The 13,486-nt window shown below is 33.0% G+C and overlaps 1 protein-coding gene and 1 long non-coding RNA gene across 3 annotated transcripts in view; both read left to right on the forward strand.

The window, feature by feature from the left end:
- The window catches only part of LOC114337792 (jmjC domain-containing histone demethylation protein 1-like), a 286,565-nt gene that overhangs the window by 99,650 nt on the left and 173,429 nt on the right, over positions 1–13,486 (forward strand). The window lies entirely within an intron of this gene.
- Positions 10,662–12,196, forward strand: LOC126880049 (uncharacterized). Its single transcript, XR_007696389.1, has 2 exons — positions 10,662–11,060; positions 11,119–12,196. It is a non-coding gene; the product is annotated as an uncharacterized LOC126880049 (long non-coding RNA).

Here is a 13,486-nt window from a genome sequence, read left to right on the forward strand (position 1 = left end):
ACAATCCGAAAGGAAACCTATAGAAAGAATGAAGAACTATCTGATAGTGGCGACGAAGAATCTAAGAAGAAAAAATATAAAGAAGATAAATTATATTTTGAAAAGAGTAACCTGACGAGACGAACACCGAATAAAAGCAACGACACAAATGAAGAGATGATAAAAATGATGCGGGAAGTTATGTGGAAAAATGATGAAATGATGGCAGAAATAAGAACCATACGGAAAGACCAAAAAGAAACGATGGAATATATTAAGGAGCTGAAAGAAAAAAACGAAAAATTGGAAGAAGGTTTAAAAATGGCAAACAATAGAATAGAACAATTGGAAAAAGATAGACGGAGAAATAATATAGTATTAAAAGGCCTAACACTAGATGCTACCGACGGAAAGCCTGTAAAGGAGTCAGTAGAACACTTCATAGGAAGAAATCTGAAATTAGAGGTCAGACTGAGAGGAGCGGTGAAGATCGGCGACCAAATCTTTGTAGCAGAAATGGAAAACCTAACGGATAAGATGAGTGTACTAAAAAACAAAGGAAAACTGAAAAATCTACAGGGACAAAAAAAGGTGTATATAGAATCAGATTTAACAAGAAAGGAAAGGGAAATACAAGCAAAAATTAGGAAAATGGCAAAAGAAGAAAAAGACAAAGGTAATACTACGAAGATAGGATATATGAAACTGGAGATTAATGGAAAGGAGTGGAAATGGGACCATAATAAAGAGAAACTTATACTAACTCACAGAAATATCGGGGAAGGGACTTCAAAAAACTAAAAGAAAATAATGAGACCGGACCCACAACAATGACAACCAAGGCAATGAATGGGAAAAGCGATAGGGAAAAAGATGATGCAAAGGTAAACAAGGATGAAAATAGGAAAAAGGGGAAAGCTAGATTGCAGAAAAAAGGAGAGATAAAAATGGGAACATGGAATGTGAGAAGCATCAATGGAAAAGAGGAAGAACTGGTAGAAGATATGATAAGACAAAAAATAGAAATACTAGGAATAACAGAAACGAAGATGAAAGGAAAAGGTCTTAAGAAAATACACAAAGGATATTGGTTACTTTGGGTAGGAGCGGATACAAAAGAGAGAGCAAAAGAAGGAGTCGGGATAATAATTGCACCGAATAGACTACAACACGTTATAGAAGAAACATATGTTAACCAGAGAATATTATCGGTGAAAATTAAACTGATGGACGAAGAAATATGGACAATAATAACAGCCTACGGAGTAAATGAAGATGCAAGAAAGGAAGAGAAAGATAAATTTTTCGAGGAGCTCCAAATGCAAATTGATAATGGGGAAGAAAACATAATTGTAATGGGAGATCTAAACGGTAGAGTCGGAAACAACAACAGCGGAATAGAGGAGTGCATGGGAAAAGAAGGAGAAGAAATGCTAAACAGAAATGGTGAAAGAATAATAGAAATATGTATGGAGAATAAACTAGTTATAACAAATACAAAATTTAAACATAAAGAAGTACACAAATACACGAGAGTACAAGACAGCAGAAACGAAAAATCAATCATAGATTACTTTTTGGTAAGCAGCAACAAATGGAAAAGAGTACAGGATACGAAAGTGAAAAGAGGCTCGGAGATTGGCAGTGACCACCATCTAGTAATAATGAGAATGAGAACAACAGAGGAAAAAGAAGAAAAGAGAAGAAAGGTAGTAAATGAAAAAATAAAAAGTTACAAATTAAAAGAGGAAATATATAAGAAGAAATTCCAAGAAAACTTAGATAATACTTTGAAAGGTAGGGCAAAAAATACAAATATAGAAAAAAAATGGGAATATCTAAAAACCAGCATAATCAAAGCAGCTGAGGAAACTTGCGGGAAAGCAAAAATAGCAAACACTAACATGAGGAGAACAGAATGGTGGACGGAAGAAATACGAGAGAAAATAAAGAACAAAAAAGACAAATGGAAAAGATACCTAAGCACAAAACACCCGGAAGATTACGAAGCATATAAAGAAAAAAGGAAAGAGGTTAAAATAGCGGTGAAAGCAGGAAAGGAAAGGTCATGGGAGATATTTGGACAAAAAATGACAAAAAATTATAGGGAAAACCAAAAACTCTTCTACGGCGCATTAAAACAACTCAGACAAAAGAAAGAGCACACGATGCCGAATATAAAAGACAAGAATGGAAACGTACTAACAGAAGAAAAACAAATAATGGAAAGATGGAGAGAACATTTCAAAGAGCTAACTCATGTAGACAAGGACAACATAGGGGAGATACAAGAAAGGAATGAAGAACAACAAGTGGAATCCATAACAAGAGAGGAATTAGAGAAAGCAATAGAAAGAGTAAAACTGGGCAAAGCACCAGGCAAGGATCATATCACCCCGGAAATGATAAAATTCATGGGGACAGAGGGAATGGATAGCATGAAAGAACTAATGAATGATATCATAAATAGAGCAGAATTACCAAAGGACTGGAAGAAAGACATTATATTACCAATACACAAAAAGGGAGACAAGAGAAACTGTAATAATTACCGAGGTATCACCATATCAAGTATCCCTGGGAAGGTATTAGCAAGAATACTAGAGACAAGAATAAAAACACAAATAGAAACAACTATGGAAGACACACAGTGTGGATTCAGGAAGGACAGAAGCACGCAAGACCTAATATTCACATTAAGACAAGTAAGTGAGAAGGTAATCAAGAAAAATAGAGAGATACATATGTGCTTCATTGACCTGGAAAAGGCGTTTGACAGAATCCGAAGAAAGGACGTTTGGAAGACACTAACAGAAAGGGGAGTCGACAGACACATAATAGAAGTAATAAAGGATATGTACAAAAATAATACAAATACAGTAAGAACCAATAACGAGGAATCCAGAGAATTTTCTACAAGTCAAGGCGTCAAACAGGGATGCGTGCTGAGTCCACTGCTATTCTCAGTGGTACTGGATGAAGCGATAAAGAAAGCCAAGAGAAGAATGAGAAAACTAACATTAGGATACTGGCAAATGAAACAGACTCAACTATCGGAGCTACTATTTGCAGACGACATGGTATTGATAGCAGAAAACAGAGAAGACTTACAGAACAATCTTGAAATCCTAGAAGAAGAACTATCAAACATAAATATGAAAATTAATACAGAGAAAACAAAAACAATGATAATTTCAAATACGAGGAAGACACACGCAATAGAATTAGACGGGAAACAGCTAGAGCAAGTGGAATATTTTAAATACCTAGGAGTAATAATCGAATCAAATGGTAAACAAGACATGGAAATAAACGAGAGAATGGGACGAACAGGAAGCTTATTTAACACTATGAAAACAACATTTTTTGGGAAAAAAGGGATACCGGAAAAAGTAAAAACGGCAGTCGTTAAATCAGTAGTTAGACCAACAATCATGTATAGCAGCGAGACATGGACATTGACGGGGAGACAAAAATCCAGAGTCAATGCTATGGAAATGAGGTTCCTGAGGAAAATAGCAAACAGAAAAAGGACAGACAAAATACGAAACGAAACAATTAGACAAAACCTAAAACTAGAACCAATCAATGAAAAAATAGTAGAAGGACAACTTAGATGGTTCGGGCACGTGTGTAGAATGTCGAACGAGAGGCTAACAAAACGAGTGTTCGAAACGAGAGTGCAGGGAAAAAACAAAAGAGGGAGACCAAGAGTTATGTGGGTAGATGAAATCAGGAAAGAAGTCGAGAAGAAGGGATTGACATTGGAAAGTGCAAGAAACCTAGCGCAAGATCGGAAAGCATGGAGACTACAATGCCAAACTCAACTCCACCAGCCTTACACCTAAAGGTAGAAAGGCTTAGGACTAAGTAAGTAAGTTTATTTATATTTTATTTATTGTACCAGAAAAACTTACAGAAAAATATACAGTAACCAAAAACAATCAGATATTGTTAGTGTTCCTTTCCACATTAGTCCATGTGTGAGGCCACTTTCGTATGAAAAATGTTTCTGACTCGATTTCTTTGCGGATTCCTGTTCAAAAATATGCCCTTTAAACAAATCAGCAGGGTGCCGGGCGAAACAATTTTTTAAGCAAATTCAGAATTACTTTTTTGTCTAGAAAAATGTATTTTTCGGTTTCTTGGATAATTATAAACAAAAAAGGTCTCTTGTCATATTTCTGAAAAGTTGATAGTTTTCGAGTTATAAGCGATTTAAAATCTGAATAATGCGAAAATATGCATTTGCGATGCTTGAAACTCTTAAGTTTTAATAAAATGACAGATCTTTTTTTTAAGATGGCCCAAAAATGATAAAAACATATTTTCAGGGGCAAAAAAGGTGATGTTTTGAATTTGTTAAAAAAAATGTTAAACAATTTCTGCCCAAAAATTTCGCCCGTCACCCTTCTGATTTGTTTATAGGGGATATTTTTTAACAAGAATCCGCAAAGAAACTGAATCAGAACAGCCAGACACAGGTAGCATAAATCCGGACCCCGGATGTGTCATAGGTTTTCGAAACGGACCCTCAGGGAAACTAATTGGTGACTCCTGCTCTATAGGGCATATAGCACCCCATAGCATAGTGCTTGGTTGTCTTGCTGTATGACGTTCAACAGCCAAGTCTAAATTTCGTCTCTCACCTCAAAAACGTGTTACCCTTATGCATCCATCAGAGCCACCCAAACAAAACCCAGATTGATCGCTGCAGCAGACAAGATTCCATTGGCCATTCCAGTTTTGCCGAGCTCTGCACCATTGTAAGCATCGAGCCTTATGCTTTGGTGTCAAAGGTAACATCGAAAGCGGAAGGTAAGCTCCCAGTCCCATTCCAAGTAGAGCTTCACGATATTCGATAAAAATATCGATATTGTATTGATATCGTATCGAAAATTAATACGATACCGATACAATACATACCTTAGCACTATTAATGTCAATACGATACTCATCATCTGAAATCAATACAATACTCTTGTATTGTCGATACGCTTGCCTCGATATTATTGAAAATATCGATATCGAGAAAAAAATAAAACGCCACGTGAATGCTGCATAAGGCCTGTTATACAGTTAAAATATTATAAGAGTTATAAGACGCACAAACGCGTATGCTCTCCATTAGTGCGAGAAAGAAGAACGATGAACGACGAGAAAACTAGTTGCAATCTCCAAGACCTAAACCAGACACAGATATTTTATTACCTCATGTGGAAATCATATAGTAGGGTTTTCCCCATTTTATATCGGATATCTAGGGATATTTTGTTTTTTTGTCTTTTTTTCTGAAGCAGCGCTGGTATCAACGAATAAAAGATGCTCTTTAAAAGATAAAAGTATCAAAGAACTCCTTTGTGTGAACAGATGGATGAAGAGCTCTTTAAAGGATAACATTTTTTGTGAGGTTACAATGTAATTTATCCTATTCCTTGTATATTTTTTTTTGTAGAGATTTTTTTAATGAAGATAGTGAGAAATGAATAAATAATTGTTTTTTATTATTAATTTAGTCCTTTTCATGTAGATATTTTATCGAGTATTGTATCGATATCGTATCGAAATCAATATCAATACGATATTTTTATAAGAAAGTATTGCCGATATCGACACACGATACGTTACTTCATTGGCATAACCAATACAATACTCAATACTTAAAAAGTATGTATCTGGGGCTTTTCGTTGTTTTCCTCGTAATACGAGAGATGTCGCTGATTTGCGTCTCAAAAGGTGGGTTCATTGCATCGCGATGTTTTGCCTTAAAAGAGGCAGAATGTTTATATTCCCTTCAGAGTTGTGACTGCATAATCTTGACTGATGATGCATAAGGATGCTGAAATAGTTGCTATATGGAGATGGTAGTCCAACTCTGAATCGAATATAAACAAAACCTGCCTTGAACCCTTTTTAATCTTTTCCATTTTACTCAGTTTTTGAGTATTTAGAAACTGTCTTTCGGTCCTTTTCCTAGACGAAGAGAAGGTAAATGCGTGGCCTAAGTGTCCTCTATTTGCTTTCTCCTATTTTCGTCGTCTCTACGTGATTATATATTGTAAAATCCGGAGATATGGGATGCAGCCAGAAAGCAGTTTATTAACGAAAAGTTTTAGATTTAAAATATTGTTTATTATATTTTTATTTCAATTATTCTAATTGTTTAAAAAGTAGTAAACTTTGTATCTGGGGCTTTTCGTTGTTTTCCTCGTAATACGAGAGATGTCGCTGATTTGCGTCTCAAAAGGTGGGTTCATTGCATCGCGATGTTTTGCCTTAAAAGAGGCAGAATGTTTATATTCCCTTCAGAGTTGTGACTGCATAATCTTCACTGATGATGCATAAGGATGCTGAAATAGTTGCTATATGGAGATGGTAGTCCAACTCTGAATCGAATATAAACAAAACCTGCCTTAAACCCTTTTTAAACGTAAAAAGTATTGATATTGTATCGTATCGTGAAACTCTAATTCCAAATAATCTTTGATGAACTGTTTCTTCTTGAAACTACCCTTCCTGTATGCAACTCAATCATTTCTTACTTGATGTACACTGTCCCGTCTATTTCTGAAAGCAAGAAGTCTAAGATGGCGCAAATCACGGCCTTACAATATTCTAGGACATCTAGCTAGACCCTCCAAGACGCCGTTAAGTCTCATCATTGGACTACCTCCTCCAAACTCTTAACACCGTTGGTTGATTAGCTTCAATTCTTCGTGAATTTTCCCGCAAACCAAACCGTCCTCTTTTATGCCTGCAATGTGTCCTTTTTCGAAGTCGCTTAAATGACGAAATGGCCGGTGACCGCGAACTCTTGGCATTTTCAATTTTTTGTATAAATCAAAAACAATTCAAAATGACAAGACTTACAAATAGTCCAGAGTAATAAGGATTTTCTCGGGACTCTCAAAGATCCAGGTAGCTGATTACTTTTTTAGTTATTGTAGACCTATAGAAAGAAAACCTAACTGTTTCCTGCCTAGAGTTCGCGTCCGTTTTTAATTATTAACAATTTAGTGCAAAAATCACGATTTTTTCGATTTTTTGCACCCCTTTCAAAAACTAAATAGTTGACATAAAATTACAAAATTTAATTTTTTAGAACATTAAAAAACCTTCAAAATGCCGATTTTTGAAAGTTAAAAAGTTAATTTGTTGCTACGCAAACTGTAAAATTAGTGAAAATCGTTATTTGTTAATTACCTTTACTAAAACTACCTTAGAACTAGTGTTTCACCCAAAGTTGGGTATTGGCGTACTTAACAAACCTTCAAAATTTGAGACCGATCCATTAATTAGTTTAAGAGTTATTCTATTTAAAAATAAAATAAAAATCCCATTTTTATTCAGTTGCAATGCGAAGGCAAAACAATCCTATTTTTCAATTAGAATACGGAGCGCAGTCCAGCCCTCTGAATCGACGATTTTCGACTCTTGTTGGAGTCTCATCGGAGAGAACTTAAACCTGCTACTCCATACTCCAATTGACCAACACCGAGAGTTTATCCCCCACACCGCAACTCACGTGAATGGACTAGGTGACTAGCGTCATCTGGCAATTGAAAGATGAAGTAGTTTTCAATCCTAATAGCCATATTAATAATATTTAAAAATATTGAAATATTACTAAAAGATTTTTAAATTGAAAACTTATTGATCCATTTTCTTGGTAACACCTCCAAGGCTTCTAAAGTACTTCATCTTAGTTATTCTATTTGTTTATCCCAGAGACCTTTATTTTGCAATAAGATAAGACAGAAAATAATGAAGATAGGGCAATTCTGAGTATGCCAAATGAAAGTAGAAAAGTGATAGAGTGTGATATCAAAATGTATTAAAAAGAGATAAAAAAAATAATTAATATAGTCAAAAATCCTAATGCCAAATTTTTGAAATTTTGTAATTTATAAACATTTAGAATAACTTTAAAAATGTTGTCCGTAGAAACAATCTTTTTATATATTCTAAAAGTTAGTATTTTAACACGAATTTTCAAATAAAAAAATCTAGCCTGGGTTCATTTGGGACAGAGTTAGCCATATGTTTTTTTTTTTAATTGACAGCTAATTTGTTTATAGTAATTAAGGAATCTCATTAATGCCATTTTAAAGAATGGGATTTGTATTTTTTCTTAAAAAAATTGCACAAACGTTGTACCTTCACAGCACCCTCTACGATTTTTCAAAAATGTAGTTCAAACAATTACTAGGGGGAACCTACAAAATCCACCGAGTTAAAATACCGAAAAAGCAATTTCAAAGGAATATCTATAATTTTCTGTATCTCCGGATCAACTCCATGGATTTTGATCTTTCTTTTTTTAATTTGTATGTAATTTCTACGTACATTACAAATATGCAATTTGTTTATAAATGTAATAATTAATAAACAGTCTAATTTATTTAAGCAATTCTTGAAAAAATATTTTTTTTTTTACAAAAATCTATTTTTTAATCATAGTATCATTAATGATCATAGAAAAAGTTAAAGTGCACTTTAATAAATAAATGATTTTTATTAGATAATTATTTATTGAAGATTATTTATTTATTAAAGTATACCTTAACTTTTTCTATGATTAATAACGATTGTATGATTAAAATCATAGATTTTTGGGAAAAATTATTTTTTCAAAAATTGTTTAAACAAATTAGACTGTTTATTAATTAATAAATGTCTAGACAAATTGCATATTTGTAATGTACAGAAAAATTACATACACATTAAAAAATAACGATCAAAATATATTCAGTAGATCCCGAGATATAGAAAATGATAGTACATAGTTTTAAGTTGCCTTTTTTAGTTTTTGAACTCGTGCATTTGTCGGCTCTCAGCTCTCCCTTCACTTACCACGACTAGTCACCAATGGACGGCCGGAGTGATGACGTAGAAGTGTCAATTTTTATTGACATATGTCATGTCAGATTTTTCCAAACATTTACAAAAAAAAAACGTTGTTTAGTGTGGCTTTGTATTTTTTATTATTTTTTCAGTTTTGACAGAGAATATTTCCGTTTTTTGCAATATGTAAGTATTGTTATAGTTACTACAACAATTTTACAAGGTTGTGTACAATTTTACAAGCATGATGTTTTATATAAAAATAGTATTTTTACTACAAAAGCGATATTACGTAGGTCAAAATTTTTGACGTAACAGAACTGTCAAAACGTTAGAATGTGACTTTTAATTATTGCCATGTTTATTATAAACATGGCAATTACGAAAAGTCACATTCTAATGTTTTGACAGTTCTCTTACGTCCAAAATTTTGACCTACGTAATATCGCTTTTGTAGTAAAAATTCTATAGCAATAAAATGTATGTATGGGTGAAGTAAGGTTAGGATTTATTTGATTTTTAGAAATTTTAGATTTTATATTTTATTTTAATTTTTTTAGATTTTATACTAATTAAAATGTCTCGAGATTCGGTAAAACCTTATTTTCTACGTGTTTACAATCTTTGTTTGGAAAGTGATCATAACACTACTGAATATAGCCGCAGTTGGTCGTGACGTCACACTCCGGCCGTCTTTTGAACTACATTTTTAAAAATTCGTGTAAAATGCCAGCTTTTCTATTATGTAAAATGATTTTATCTACTCTATGTCATATTATGTATAAGTTTTTAGTTTGTGAAAACTGTCATTATATATAGCAGTGCGTGAAGGATTTAAAGTGTGCGGGAAGTAACAATGTATTTTTTCTGGGCGCTGGATCTTTCACAACTCTCACTGGAATGGGTAATGCAGAAATCGTCACGGGCAGGTCGCAAAATGAATAAGTATCAAGTCGGATATGACCCTATTCTTATACACCCAACTCGCATACAGATTAAGAAAATAATAATTTTGTATTACAAATGGGAAGAAAAAGAGAAGAAGAGACGATCTACTAAATAAAGACTAAACCGGGTATTTTTACTTTACATCAATGACTAAACCTAAATACCTAAACACCTAACCTATTTATAACGTTAGGAAGGTAACTAGGTAGCTCAAGTCTTCTTCTCTTTTTCTTCCCATTTATAATACAAAATTATTATCCATCAAATTATTATTAACATAAAAGTATTAAATACATGGTCCATACTTTTTAGCGATATAATAGCATGACATCATTAACTCATTTTCTAAATATATTCTTCCATATATTTATTTTTCTTAATATGTATGCGAATTGGCTGTATATGAATAGGGTCATATCCAACTTGGTACTCATTCATTTTGCGACCTGCGCGTGACGATTTCTGTATTACCCATTCCAGTAACAGTTGTGAAAGATACCCGACCCATTTTTTCTACAACCGTGTTAAAAATGCAATTTTTAGCACTCCATACGAACGTTAAAAATGCTACTTTAAGGCATTACGGCCGATTTCATAATGAAGTTAAAGGAGGCTTTAAATTTAAAGTTGCCTTTAATTTGAGATTTTCAGTTTCATAATCAAGTTAAGGCTAAGGCTCCACGGGCGACAAATTTACGCTAGCAGTAGCCGTAAAACGAACTTAAGGTTCCGCGGAACGGAATAGGAATAGCCGAACTGTACCGACTACAGGACTTGTGCGTAGTCGGTTTAGTTCGGCTATTCCTATTCCGTTCCGCGGAACCTTAAGTTCGTTTTACGGCTACTGCTAGCGTAAATTTGTCGCCCGTAGAGCCTTAGCCTAAAGGGTCCTTTTTATCAAAAGCCCTCTTTAACTTTAAAGTGCAGATTTCGGACCTTTAAGTTGCTAAAGTCTCCTTTAAAGGGTACATAACCTATTTTGTTGAGTTAAAAACACAGTTGTTTTTGTATTTAACTTTTAAGGTTAACATAAAAAGTCAATAATAATTATTATTACTAGGATTAATTAATTGTACTTGAAAAGCACAATTATGTATAATTTTGAAACGTCTAGTTCAAGAAATTTATTGTATTCAGAAGACCAAAAATTAACCAGAACAGATTAAGAACAAACTGTTTTGAACAATAATAATATGATGATCTGGATTTTTATCAAAGATTTAGGTTGAAAACAAACAGTTTTGTGTGCCTTCTTAATTAGAAAACCAAATAACTTTGCCTACTATTAGGTAAGTGACTAAAAATTTGTTGATAATAAGTAAAAATAATGCTGTTTATTTATTTTAGAGGTGGATGCATTACTGCCATGCAACAAATTCTGTGGGATTTTATGCATCAGGAAGTATGCAATTAAATGTAGCTGATTTTACAGCAGTGTCCAGAGGTTCAGCAAGTAGAATTATAAAAATAGTATCCTTTAAAATTGCAAGAATCATCAAGAGATGGAAAGCTGTTGAAGATTTTTACAAGATTGCTGTATTCCCTAGAATAATGAGTGCAATGGGTTATACTTTAATTAAAATAGATTCTGCAGGTGTCCAGGATGCAGAAATTTTCAGGTACAGAAAATCATTTTTTGCATTGAATGTTCAGTCAGTGATGCAAAATTTAAAATTAGAGATATTGTTGAACTGTGGCCATCAAATAAGACATTTTTAATAATAATGGGCTGAAGCATAATTCAGGGGCTTAGAATCACACAAACTTGTTTTATTTTCGTCTACAGAAATATTAGGGTTACAGTAACTGAACGTTATAATATGTACAGTCAGAAAAATGAAAGAATACCCATGAACGAACATATAAAACACGCTGTATTTTCCTGTCACCGTGTCACAAAGAAAATTGCCCAGCGCAAGTACATGTAACAATAATTATTACATCTACTTGCGCTGGCCAGTTTTTTGAGTGACTCGGTGACAGGAAAATACAGCGTGTTTTATATGTTCGTTTATGGGTATTCTTTCATTTTTCCTACTTGTACCTAGGTATGCATGTGCTAATCCCCTGAATTTTGAAAGTGGTATCTTTGGTCATTACATATTGGTTGGTGACAGTGACGAACAAGGAATGTAGTAGAACAGCAATATGGGTTGTGGAAATGAAGATTTCCTATACTCCGCTTAGGAACGAGACTACAATTAGAAAACATGACTGTGATTGTTGCAACTAGAGTGCTTCATAATATTGCCATTGATATGGATGATAATTTTCCTGTGAATAAAACTGAAGATGAAGCAAACGATGAATAATTACAACCGATAAAAAATAACGAAAATATTTCAGAAAACAATATAACTGTGTTAATAAATGAAAACTTTGGTAGATTGTAAATATATTTATTAATAAAAGCAAAATGAATGTATTGAACTTCTTATTTATTTTAGTTTATCCCATTTTTTTTATAGACCTGGATCCCACATACCAAAAACAGTTGATTGATAGCAAGCTGAAAATTTGTTAATAGCTTAACGGTGTCTAATCGGACAAACTTTGATGTATGATGTATGGGAACACTGGAATGGGGGAAGTTTTAATTGTGGAACAGGTTAAAAATTTGGAACGTAAAACTACGAAAACATTCCACGTATTTTGTCGGAAAGAAATTCCAATTGATTTGTTACCATTTCATTAAACTCTCATGCAAAAATCAGACTCGTGTTTATCACCAACTGGGCATTTTAATGAGTGGAACACGAAGAACATGTCAAATGACAGGAATCATGTTGGTTAGTAATAGCAGTCTGATTTTTGCATGAGAGTTTAATGAAAGCGTAACAAATCAATTGGATGTTCTGTCCGACAAAATACATGGGACGTTTTCGTAATCTGACTTTCCAAATTTTTAAACTCTTCCACAATTAAAACTTCCCCTGTTCCAGTGTTCCCATATATCAAAGTTTGTCCGACTAGACACCGTTAAGCTATTAACAAATTTTCAGCTTGCTATTAATCAACTTTTTTTGGTGCGCGAGATCCAGGCTTATTAGGTAGTTTTATTTTTAAATCCAATAATTTTATTTTTTTATATTCTGCCTCTTCCCTTTCTATCCTTTTTTTCCTTCTGTTCTGCAAATATGCAATGCAAATGATCATTAGCTTGCCTATACATGATACTCAATTATTTGGATAATTTAAACGATTTTTAACAAATAAAATATTGTACGGCCCTTTCCTTTATTCTTCACATTTATTTATTATATTTCTATAACTTTCTATCTTTTGTAACACAAGAAGTTCCTCCTCTTTGCTAAAGTTTGTAGAAGTAATTTTTTGTTATCTCGTTATATGTCCATTTTTTTAGATTTTACTTTTTACTGATGAGTAATTAAGTAATAGTAGGTGTATATAATTATTAAATAATAGTAATACCTATAAGTACAATAATAAAATTAAAAAGTAAGTATTAGGTGATTAAAAGAAAAGTAGAGTAATAATAAATATATAGAAATAGTAATAACAATAAGTAATAATAATTATTATAATAATTAAGTAATAATAAGTAACTTTTTGTAGTAAAAACAATAATTATAGGGGGAGTATCGTACAAACTGGCAAAATGTATGACATTCAAATGTCATTATTTCCATTTTAGTTCAAATATAACACAATTCAGTTTAACCAACAGTATAAAATTTCATTAAAGCACACTTTA

The sequence above is a fragment of the Diabrotica virgifera genome, chromosome 2 (assembly GCF_917563875.1).
Source record: "Diabrotica virgifera virgifera chromosome 2, PGI_DIABVI_V3a".
NCBI lineage: Eukaryota > Metazoa > Arthropoda > Insecta > Coleoptera > Chrysomelidae > Diabrotica > Diabrotica virgifera.